Source organism: Triturus cristatus, chromosome 11 (assembly GCF_964204655.1).
Source record: "Triturus cristatus chromosome 11, aTriCri1.1, whole genome shotgun sequence".
In the NCBI taxonomy this organism is placed as follows: Eukaryota; Metazoa; Chordata; class Amphibia; order Caudata; family Salamandridae; genus Triturus; species Triturus cristatus.
This window is the reverse complement of record NC_140594.1, coordinates 317,575,029-317,587,508: the sequence shown is the minus strand read 5'-3', so window position 1 is coordinate 317,587,508 and position 12,480 is coordinate 317,575,029. Positions and strand designations below refer to the sequence as shown.

Here is a 12,480-nt window from a genome sequence, read left to right as displayed (position 1 = left end):
TGTTGACACAATGTAAGTTCTGATAGAGCTTGACCCCAACATTTCTGCTCTGCTGTATACAGGTGCCAATGCCTCCCCCTCGGACCATCCACTTCTCTTAAATGCTAAATTGGTACTCCAAAGTGCTTTAAATGTGCCAGTACTCACAGTTACAGAGTACCAGCACTTCTTATTTCCCCCCAGAGTACCAGCACTTCTCCATTGCAAATGAGAGTACTGGTACTCGTGGCTGGCAGGCTGTTGCTGCTCTTGCTGTCAGAATGGAGTCGATCTGTGCACCCTCTGACAGTCATAACGTCAGCGCAGCCGTGTGATGAACCACTGCTGAATTATTCAGCAGCAGCTGCTTTGCATTGAGTCAAAGCTGTTGTGGTATTGGGAAGTCCAGGGCCACACTGTGGTTCACAGGACAGGGATGAATCAGGCCCAGCACTGTCAGTCACATTCATACTGTTGAGTGACACAGGGTTTACCCTGCCACCTTACAGTCTAGAAAGCCTGTCCAGAGCAGCAACAGAGAAATACATTGTAGCCATAAGGATTTCAAAAATGTCTTGAACCTGTGTGTGATTCTGTGTAAGTTAAAATGTGTGTGTGCGCACATTTGTGAAAGTTACAGAGAGAAGAGAGATGTTCGCATAATCATTTTTAAAATAAAATGTCTGGAATTATCTGTTTATACACATGTGCACATATGCGAGTGTTGTGCCCTGTGAAGAACAAAAATGAAAAGTAAGTTGGTGTGCAAAATGTGAGTCTTATCTGGGGTGGGTGACCACCCACCTCAAGGAGTAATGACAACCCTGGTCAGTCACTAAATTAAACTGAGCTCAACCTCCTGGTAGCTATGGCACAGAGCAGACAGATTTAACTTAGGGTAATGTGTAAATTATTTATGAAGGATAAAAACAGCAATATAAAAATGCAAAACAATAAAAATCCCTAACTGAATTAGAAAAATAGAGTAAAATTTAACAAAGAAAATTACACCAAAAATCCAATATTGGGACTCGGAGGTATTAATTTGTTCAATTGTTTAAGTGGAAATAGTGCCAAGAAGTATAAAGCACTAATGGTAGTCAATGGTTGCACTAGACAGAGACTTGGGTGCAATTTGACACTTACCACAATGGAGCGTGGGTCAAATACACCAACGAGGTTCATTCTAGTCAAATATTTTACCTCTGACTTTACTCCTTAAAATCACATTCTACCACAGGAATACACTTCTAAAGCCTCCCAGGCTCTTAGGGGAGGCACTTGAAGGCTCATAGGGTGTGAGGCAGAGGCCAACTGCATGGTCCAGTTGGCACTGGTCTGATGGGCAGTTGCAGGAAGGCCTCTTGTAGCTTGATGTGTGCCTGTAGCTTAGACAGGAGGTCAATTGCACGACCCTTGGCGTCAACCACTTTATCCTGGGTACAAGAGAGAGCAGGTCCAGTCCTCCAGGGCTCTTCTCAGGTCACTGGCAGCAGGTTCAGTCTTGTTCTGATTCTTTCACAGGACCAGTAGTGTTTTGAAGTGGGTGTCTGGAGATGCCACATTTATGCCTAACACAAGGTAATGTCTGGGAATTATTTCCGATCATGCCATAACGAATGTGGTAAAAGTTTCTAGGGTCGACCCTACCCACTTTGGGCCTTTTCAAGATGTAAAAAGTCTTCCGCTATACTGAACTTGGGCTTTGATGGCTGGCAGTGTGTGGGGGGTGCACTATGGTAATCTTAGTGTCCTTCCACATCTAACATTAAAATCCTGTTTGAGGCAGCCACTGTACCTACAATGAACCCAGAGACATAAGTCTGGTAGAACACAGGTAAAGTTTTCCAACAAGCAGACTGTGGATACCCAGGAACTGTCTTGCCACCCTGTTTTTTGCCTTTGAGGTGCACCCTAAAGTGCCATATGTAAACCCAGCAGACCTGCCAAACAAGATTTGAAATTTAAGCAGGATTTGGCGCCTTATTGTAAAAAATGATGCTCACAGTCTGCACCCTCAATATTCAAGCCTCCAGGACCTTCAGAAAAGGAAAAGGTAACTTTCTAAAGTTACTTTTCCAAAATATTTATACAAATTCTGACTTCATCATTGAATTTGATTTTTAATAACTATTGAAAATAGTTGTTTGATTATTTTTGTAGGTAGTCCCATTCCTGATGATGCACTAATAGTAATATTAATATTATAATCTAGTCCAACCTAGGTAAAAAATAGGGGTGGGCGAAATTTTTATTTCAGCCAGCGGAATTGGAGGAATTTAGTAATTTAGTAATTCAGTGTTACTCTTGTAATGCAGAGTTACTAATAAATTCTGCCACTCCACTGTGCCTGGGGAATTAATCAGCACCAGTGTTGTAATCTGATCCAATCCTTCGAATTCAGGTAAAAGTCTGGATGAAGCAAGAGTGTTTACTGTTTTCCCTGTTAGTGCCGTGTGGCATATTCTGTGGGTGAAGTCTGTGCCAGTCGTGCAATTGTTTTCCTGTTTTATGGCTCAAAATAGATTCTGAAATATTATTGCAGAGCAGTTGGAAATATTTTGAAAAGTTATGTACGAAGGGCAGTTATAACCAGCTCTTTCTGGCTCAGGGTTTACATGCCCTTTAATTTACACAGAGGTGCCAAGTATTTAACATGTAACCACTGCCCGGAGTACTAGGGGATTGAAAAGCAGAGGTAAGTTTAGTGTGGAACACTTTTGTCTCTGAATTTATAAAAACGCATCACCCCTGCCTTCAGCGCCACTAATAAGACACATGGGGTGGGCGAATTGGAAAACGGCGAACCGTGAATTTTTAAGGGGACATTTAAGTAAAGCAGGTGCAAACTGGCCTGTACCGCCTCCCCCCTGCACCACAAGGAATACCCTACTCCTTCCTCTGACTAAATACAGTCTAGATGTGTGGTGCTGTCCTGAGAAGCAGAGATGGAAAACTGTGTGAAATCAAAGTGATAAGTGACTGGCTCTGGACGGGTGCTTTCAACCTGCAAGTAAGTGTTTACCGCTCTCTAGAATAATAGGAAACCTATGTTCACTGCAGTATTGTACAGTACCTTGAGAGGTCTTCAGGACACTGAAACCAAGTACACCCACCGACCTGCAGGACTGGAAACAAATCTGTAAAGTGATGCGAGTTTTACAAAACAACGACTGCATGTGAAGACATACGCAGCAGGCGAGGAAAGGCTTTTTAAGAGGCCTTCAAGAAAGTGTTCAAGACAGTGGTTGTGAACGAAAGTGGAAGACCACAGAGAATGTTTTATTGGTAGTGGTTTGAGAGTTTTCTAGGCGTAGAGAGAATGATCAAGTGCACAGGTGGCTGCTCTGTCAAGCCTCGCTGGCCCCTCATGTGCATCTGTCTCTCTATGCACTGCGGCTGGCTGTTATGAGGTTGTTTGGCTGCCTCTGCAGATAGTAGTTAGACATTAAAAAACAAAACTGTCCCCCATACTTTATTTATACCACGCTAATGTTCAGTTATTGTACTGTTTTGCCGAGTTGTGGTCAGGAATGAATCGCAATAAATGGTGTTTTAGTAGGAAAATGGTGATCTCTGTAAACCCTTGATAGAGCAGGGTTTCGCAAAAATGAAACCTGCTCGAATGAATACCCCCATAATATATACTAACAGTAAGTAGATGTAGTAAAACTAAAGTACACCAACATAAACATAAGGGAACTGCTTTGTGCATGCCTGAACTAACACGTAATTACATAGTATTGTAGTAACTTTTGTGCTTTGGAAGAAAGGAAGAAGTTGCACGAATAGGCCGCATGTGCATAAGTATTTTGCATGTTGCATCCTGCTTTAAAGTAATAATTAATGCTGCTTTGCACTAAGCTTATGCTAGGTAACATTAATGAGGAATAGTGAAAGGTGGGTGGTAAACAGTGAAGGTTTCATTATCATATAATAATTATAAATGTTCATTTTCATCTACTTTACTGTGCTGGATGGAGACTCCATCTTCTTAACTTGTCCAATGTGGGAGGGAGGAAGCTTCAATGAGTGCTTCCGTTCTGACACGAGGCAAGCAAGACGCGCTATGCACCGCAGATGACATGAAAGAGTGAAGGCCAGAGTGTCAGGAGACTGCCAACTACTGTACCCACGCTTGGGACCGGAGATGTACTCTGCGATTAATGTTAATTCGTGAAAGGAGAATGTTAACATTTGTAACTTATATGGGGAACGTGAGAACAAACCAAGATTCAGACCATGGGAATGCATTTTCACAACGAAGTTGTTGAAGAAAAGGTGAAATCCTGGTGGTGTGACAACACCTCCTCCCAAGCCCACCAATCCCTGTGTGAGTTCGATGGTAGATTGCAACAATTGTGGGATTGACATATTAATTTGAGAGTATAACTAAGGTGCCTTTAGGGGTGTGGTTTAGAGCTTAGGCTGGCAAGAGAGAAGAGGGGAGATGCGTCGCTGTCTGTCGGTTTGCAGATAGGCCTAGCTGTTCCTGTCCTTTTTTGTTTCCTGTCCTTATACCATTTGTTCCCTGATTCTCTTTCCGGGGAACCCCCATCATCTCCGTGGTCGAGGGGGTGGTTTTCCTACAGACCGATAGGTTTGTATCTAGCCTATATCATTGCAGAATCTAAATATTAATGTATTTGTCTCTGAAACTTTTGTCTCTCCACCTATCCACTCCGTCAATGGTATATTTGAGATGCATATTTTAGATGACTCTATTGTCTCCATCTATTCCTCCCTTAGGTATATTCTGTTTGGCATAAATATTTGCTTAAACTTTTGTCTCTTACTCTATCTACTCCTTCATTGCATAATGTCATTGTTTAATTTAGATGAGTCTGTGATTTATTGTCGGGAATCAAGGCAAAAAGCAAGGTCATACCTGCTAGTTGGTGGGGGCAGTCTCCTTTAACAAGATGAGGAGGAGCCCGGGTTGTTCCTGTCCCCAGAGGGAGCGTTAAGATGCGTCATGGACTGAGTTGGTGAGCTTGCAGTCCTCCAAGATGGCTGCCATGCAAGGGTTAGCGCTCCAGTCTTCTGACTGTGAGCGTGAGAACTAGAGAAAAGTGTGAGGCTCACACGCATCGTCTAAACTGCGCACTTCACCAAATCCAGTCAGAAGACTAGCAGCGTTTCAGTGTTCGTGCACGTAGTAGAAGTAAGAGTAGTTATTGTTTCGTTGCGCATACCCGTCGGTAGCAATAGTGTTCCGTTGCTCGTTGGGTGTGTTCACAGCCAGAAGAAAAAGCCTTCAAGAGAAAGAAAAGAAAAAAGTTACGGAGACGTTTTTAGAGCGTATTGTTCCAGTTTAGAGACTTCCTGTACAAGATATACTCACCGAATCTCCAAGCGTCTTCCTGAGCAGTCACGCAAGTACCTTCGAGAGAAAGAGTCGTATTATATAATGCTTGCTTGCTGATGACATTACTTACATTTATTGTGTCTCTTCAGTGTTGCCTTACAGTCTCTCAGCACCTGTGGAGAGTACATAAGAGAAAGGATTTAGGTTACAGAAAATAGTAAAGACAAACTAATAAGAATGTAATATATTTGGTGAAATGAAATAATGAATACTAAGACTTACCTTAGCTTGTAGGTCTAATTGATACCTCATTGAGTTTCCAAGAAATCCTAGTGAGCGACATAGTCTGGAAACTTAATTCTACTAACAAGAAGAGAGGCAATAGCCAGTCTCTTAAGGGTATGTTAATTAGCTGAAGAGTGCAAATATTTACTAGAGAATACAGAGAAAATTTTGTCCTTAGTAATGTGTTAATTTGTTTTTCAGTTTAAACACACTATTTACTGCGACAAGAAGTTCTAGAAGCTGCAGTAGAAATTGAAGACACCTAATGAAGAAGACTAGGCTGTCTCTTCTCTATTTCTATCCTGGGAGCCTGTGCCTGCAGTGCACCGAGCCAGAGAGGAGCGTCGGGGGAGGTGGGGTAAGTTCTTTTCTATTTATTTATATTTTGGTTATCCGTCGTCTCACTCCAGCCGGCCCGACACTTTGCAAGGACACTGGCCGCTACTGCTTGTGCTTTACGCTTTTTCTAAAACGTTCAACAAGTGATTCCAGATTTTAATGTGACAATCTACCATCTGATACGTGAAACAAAAACTCAAATTCAACAGAGAAACATTTGATAGGCTATACTGCACTTTTATCCAAATTCGGGGCCTCATTTATTACAAAATGACTCAGCGGTGCGCTGCAAGCCCATATGCTGTGCCGAGCTCTGTCATTTTAAAAGCACAGGGATGTGTTGTATTAACATCTATACAATGCATCTGTGTGCTTTCCCCTGCTCTGGTGCACAACTGGCTGCACAATTTGCTACCATTTACCAGCGCAGGCACCCTTGTGTCATGTTGCAAGAGTGCTGCATTGCGGTGATGATTGTTTTAGTGCAGGAAGGGACACTTTCCTGCACAAAAACACTAATTTGTGTCATTTCCTCTTTGTGTTTTCTGCAAAATGCAGCATGCGTAGAAGGAGAAAAAACAAGAAATAAAAGTATTTCTCCTTGTTGCGTCACTACTATACCTCCCTTGCGGAGGTGTAGTATTCAGACGCATTTCCAGCTTTACGGAACGTTGTTAACCTGGGAATGTGTCGGGTTCTATGAATGTTGTGTGGGAACAGCAACACCCATGGAACGCCCCTTTCAAGCAGAGTAATGCGTGAAAGCGGCCCATATTAACACGGCCATGAAAAGTCACGCAGGGTGACTTTTCATGGCCTTGTAAATATGGGCAAGCCCATTGCGCAGCCAGTGCATCAAAAAAAAGTGATGCACCAGCAGAGCAGTGGGCTTGTAAATGAAGCCATCAGTGTGGTTTGGTTAAGAGGAGTGAAAGCTATCACTTTAAGCCGCCAAGAAGGGACACAGAGAAGGGGAAACAACCATTACAATGCAGTCATTACAACACAACAGCCTTTACAACGCATGCCATTACAACGCTGCCGTTACGCCTGTCACTACAACGCATGCCATTACAACGCATGCCACTACAACGCATGCCATTACAATGCATTATAAGGTAAGTAATGGGAAATAGTAATTTTTACTCCTACACTATCCAACACTTACCCTACTTTTGCGCTCACTGGAGTGGGAATAGTAATTTTTACCCCTACATTATCCAACACTTACCCTACTGTTGCACTCACTGGAGTGGGAATAGTAATAGTAGTTTTTAAAAATACGTTGTGATGGCATGCGTTGTAAAATCATGCGTTGTAATGGATGTGTCGATGTAAAAACCACATAGTAAAGGCATGCGTTGTAAAAGTTTGCATTGTAACTGGTCCTATTTCATAGAAGTGTTATTAAAGGCATTCACCTAGAGCCCTTTCATTTCGTTAAGTGAGCTACATTAATGGTCATTAATTATTTACCATATTGTCAACCAGGGATGCGCACGCATGGAAAGGCGGGTAAATGCAGTTTATTTGAAGGCACCACAATTTGATAGCATAACTTTTTAATAATACTATTCATAAATGTCCACGTGAGCATGTTTGTCTTGATGTTTGTCGCCTCCGTTACAAGATCGTAAGCACGTTAATTGACCTCTATTTTAAATCTGAGCAGTGACTGCAATGAGTTTTAGGTCGAGCATCAGCGCGCACGCGCTGTCTGCAACACCTTTTGTAATCAATAATACAAACCTATTCCTTTATGCTACTTACCATTGGTTCAACTTCTTTATGCCTCTTCTTCACTGCCTCCTAATTCGTTCTGAGGCAATACATCACTTCCGTTTTTCCTCAAAGGAGCACCGGTCTAGTACAGTGTCCTTTCGTTTGCATTGCTTTTCTGTTAATTAAGGAGAACTATTTTTTTTTTATTGTTCTGTCCGCTCGTCGCTTTTCCGCCCGCCATCTTCCTCTGATTCTATGTTCATCAGCAACTGCGCTTCCAAATCCAAAGTTTGCCTCTTTCCAACCATTTTGTTTTAATCCGAAACATTTGGCCAGATTTTTCCTGATGAAATGTATTTAAATAAAATAGCAGGTGTGACGTAATTATCTCAAAACTTTCCTCCCATATCAGGCTTAAACTCCCATTTGTACCCCAAAGTGGATTCCAGTGTGACTCGAAATCTGACGCCCTAAGTGAGAGAGAGCCCCCTAAATGGGAGTAAGTGAGGGTCTGTAAGAGGAGGGACTAGAGAATTGTAAAGTACGACATTGTTACATTTGTGCTGCACCAGTGTTTCCCAATTTAATAATTTGTTTTTATTGATTTGACCTGCACGAGAACTCGTTTTTAAAAGGCAAAGTAAAGATTCTATTTTAAATACATTTCCAAGATAACCGTGGGCGCAGTGTTGTGATAGCAACTGCCAATGCAGGTTTTGAGCTGCCCTTCAACACGTGATCTGGCATTTAAAGGAGTTGAAAAACGCAACCACCCTGCTATGCAGAATTAAGACTGTGGAAGTCGGGTTGGTTGTGCGACTGGCGCAGCTCGCGGCCGAAGAGGGTTTATTATGGGGCCTTCTTCCCCTCTCCAAGAGACACAATAATTGTTTCACTGCGTCCCTCGAGGAAGAGCTGTGTTTAGATTCCTTTCTACCCTGCGAGGGAAATGAATGTGAAAGAACAAACAGAACTGAGATTCTGGGCTCTCATGGACAAGGGAAGTCAGACTAAGTTTGCTGTTCCCTGCAATGTTATGAGGCGTTAATGGCCTCCAAGGCCGCCCGGCACTGCAGCCGCCTCAAACAAAGCCCTGCTCGGGGAGTACAGGAAAGGAGTCTCTGTTTACACCACATAAAACACGGTAAATCTAAAGTATTCTGACAGATGAGCATGCCTTCGGATAGCTTCACTGTAATGCAAGGCCGCAGTCCTGTAAGCTTTGGGGACAGTGTATCCGAGCGCGATGCCTGCGAGAGATGGCGGCTCCGTTCACCAATGCTTTTCCAAGTCCGGGTCCATACACCAGTCGAGGGTGCCGGCTTCCCGCGGTGAGACAACAGGATGCATGCACACATGTGTCCCTCCGGTTCTATCGTTATGATGCTCGCTCCAATGACGGCAGTGTCTCCTTTGTCGTGCGCTCAGATGCCCATTCATCACACTGCTTAACCTTAATGAATGCCCACAAATAAAAGAATCGAGTGACTCCTATCCTCTTGGATTCAATATGTCCATACGCGGCATTTCCCTTTATGTAATAACTGCACAGTATCCATTTGCTAAAAAAAGCCAGGATTGCTTTAAACTGTATCACAGTAAGCCCCATACACCAGAACCCACGATCAACACGCTTCCATTTAGATTAATTGTAAAACACACAATTGCTATGACATCCATCCACTAGTACTAAACACCGAAGTATAAAATATTTACACTTACAACGCCAATAGCTCTAACTCTAAAAAAATGCGAGACCTATTGCATTGCAAATGCTTGTTGTAGAAGTTGCCTGTCGAGCTGTTCCTCCCATCCTGGTCAGGTCAGCCTTCTAAGGGTGGAGTGCCTGAGCCCCCTCGCATCTATCATTCATAAAATTATTAGTTAAAGCGATTAGAGGCAACTTGTTGGTTTGAAAATGCAGAGGTCTATACTTTTTCGGTGGGTTGAACTCTGCGGAATCTCAGAATTTTTATGAATTCCGCGGAGTATAGATCCGCAAGTTCCACCGATCCCTAGTAAAATATAAAATACCTTTGGAATGCAAGTCACTGTAAAATCATGTTAACAATCACTTTCTACATATCCTATCTTTAAATACAATGCATCCTGCCGTATATGCCTCTAAGGCCTACATAGGGGAGACTTGTAAATATTGAAAGGGAAGATCTTGTCCTGTCAAAGGGTTGATTTGTGGTTATTACAGTGCTACAATCAGGCTACACTGATAGGCCTTAAGCCATGTTTGCACTATCACTGTAGTCAATGACACAATAGGTGCTGCAGTCCACTAGTGGCAGTGTAACTTTAATGCGATGGGTACATCTTGTATGATATACTAAGGACTTATAAGCAAGTTGAAAATACCAATTAGGACTATGCCAATTCAATTCTGTTTAATGGGGAAGGACAGGCACTGTATTATTTGCTAACAGGGGTAAAGTGCACTGCGTTCTAAAGCCAGCATAAATATAGGATCCCTTGAAAGGGGAAAAATCATGAGTGATTATGTAGAAAAGGTGAATTTCCTACCGTCAAGCATCCTGAAAACTGCACAGATCATAAAGCCAGTAAAGTTAACCATAATGCCAAAGTTAGCCTTTGTTTTTTGGAACACAGGTTGCACTGTAGGAACGTCTTCCTTGTTGTCTTGATCACCCCCATTTATTTTGACTGATGCTGGTGGTTGATGACTCAAAGTGCCATGGCTCTGCTGACCAGGGCCAGTGCTCGGTCCTCTTAAGGTATATGGTAACTGGTATAATTCTAATTGGCCAAGACAACCTACCTTTAAGTCCCAACTATATGGTAGGGCACGTAGGTTTAGAGACCCCAGTGGATTTAATGCACCTAAGTGTGCACTGCTGTGGTGGCTAGTGTCATTTGGTTTTGCTATGTTCGCCCTAAGTTGGCAGGGTATGCCCAGACGTGGGTCCCTTGCTCACTTTGCTCTGGATTCAAGCTAGCCTGGCTGATGATGGCTGATTAGCCAGAAACTGGTCCCAGGATGCTTGTTTCCGGTCCAGGGAAGACCTGGCTTGGCAGTTCGGGCTGGACTGTTCCCATGAGGCGCAGGGTCAGACTGCTTTGCATATGGCCATGTCTGAACTGGGGTGGCGGAGTGAGCTAAGGAATGATGATGGATTAAACCCAGATCAGTTGACTGAGGGTGAGTGCTTGCAATGTTCAACACTCCGTCCATCAACCCCTTTGGTTTTGCCTAGTGTTATTTTAAAGCCAGCCTTGTCTTGCTGGCTGGTTTTAAAATCAATTTAAGGCCAAATCGGACTTTGGAATTAAAAGTACTTCCAGAGTCCAAAACTACCCATTTATTATTTATAAATCACCCCTAAGTTCCACCCTCAGTGCCCCTAGGGTAGGATGCATAGTTAAAGAAAGCAGGGACAATATAAAAGTTGTTTTATATGCCCTGGTATGGAAGAACAGCCAAAGCCATTTTCCCTATTGTAGTGCTGCTAGCCCCGTAGGCTAACACGGTGAAGGCTTTATTAAACTTAATAAAGTATATCTCTGCTTTGGAGCTACCTAGCAATATCATTCAAACTATCAAATTAATGGTCACATTCATTCCGCCACCATGCCAAGGTTGGACAGGTGGGTGGAACTCGTGGAGTTTCACTCTGTGAAAATCTGCAGTGTTACATGGAATCTAAGTGAGATTTTGCCAAGTTCCGCAAGCGACTGGAATTGGCATGCCGCACTCCTTGCACTGATTCTTAGCACCAGGACCTTGTCCTGTGCTTTAAAATCAGTGTGAATGGTACCACGCGTCGTGCCAAAGGGCGCTGCTTCTTTGCTGCCACTCGAGGAGATTTTCTATTTGAGCAGCAGTTTTCTCACAACGAACGGTTACGGCCACCTGCGCTGAGAACATTTTACCATGTGCCGTCGTAGCGCCTGCAAATCTCTCTAGGGGATGTCAGTTCTCGCTCCCCAACTTTTGCCAGAACTCTGCGTTACAAGCATAATGTAGAGTGGGCAAAACTCTGAACTCCGCCAGCTGTGTGAAGTTGATCGCCCACCCCTAGTTTAATATAACTATTACAGGACTGTAGCTTTAGAACTTACTATCCTTAAGTTACCTCCTTTAGCAGCTTCTTCTGATTGGCCAGCCTTTGACAGCTTTAGCCAAGCTACTCCCTGAGTATGTGTGAAGAGGCCTGGGGCTGAAACAATACAGCCATTTTGTGGTTGGATATTTGCTTCCTGGAGAAGCCAGGAAAGGGAAGGGGGCTGGGGAGATAAACTGGACTTCAAAGGCAGGAAAACAGATGTCATAAAACCCATGACAGCCCCCACATCCTTGATCCCTAACCAGATGGGAGCCCCCCCTAATTAGATTAGGAGAGGGGAGTGTAGTCAAATGTCAGCCACACAGGTGTGGGTTCCACAGACACACACCAAGGAGAGATTTTCTCCAGTTTGATTTTTGAAGAACAGTGCATTCTGGGTCAAATATATGCCACACTTAAAAGCAAGTGGTCATAGGAGATGGAGGTAAATTTACCCCTATTGCCCTTGGCAGCCCAGAATGGAGAATAAATATGTGAAAGTTGCAGGAGTTACTCAGAACACTGCATGTAACAAAAGGAGGACTTCCCTCCTGCAATCCTTGGACATCAGCACAGAAGGTTTGCACTCAAAAGGAACACACCTGCTGCACTCGCAATGCTCCACAAAGAAAGGACTGTGCCTGACTCAACAAGTGGATTTCCAAAATAAGCAATGGGTACAACAGAGCTGGAAGAAGTCACCTGCATGCCCAAAGAGAGCATCACCCCTGACCAGCTGCAACTGGATTTTTCCTGGACTGTGCAGGTGCATTT

General features: G+C 43.3%; 1 protein-coding gene across 3 annotated transcripts in view; it reads left to right on the top strand.

Annotated features, from left to right (window-relative positions):
• The window catches only part of NOS1 (nitric oxide synthase 1), a 1,315,983-nt gene that overhangs the window by 634,526 nt on the left and 668,977 nt on the right, over positions 1-12,480 (top strand). For all 3 annotated transcript variants that reach the window (XM_085636289.1, XM_085636287.1, XM_085636290.1), the window contains one exon: positions 5,774-5,930. The gene's annotated coding sequence lies outside the window, so the exon portion shown is untranslated. The remainder of the gene's footprint in view (positions 1-5,773; positions 5,931-12,480) is intronic.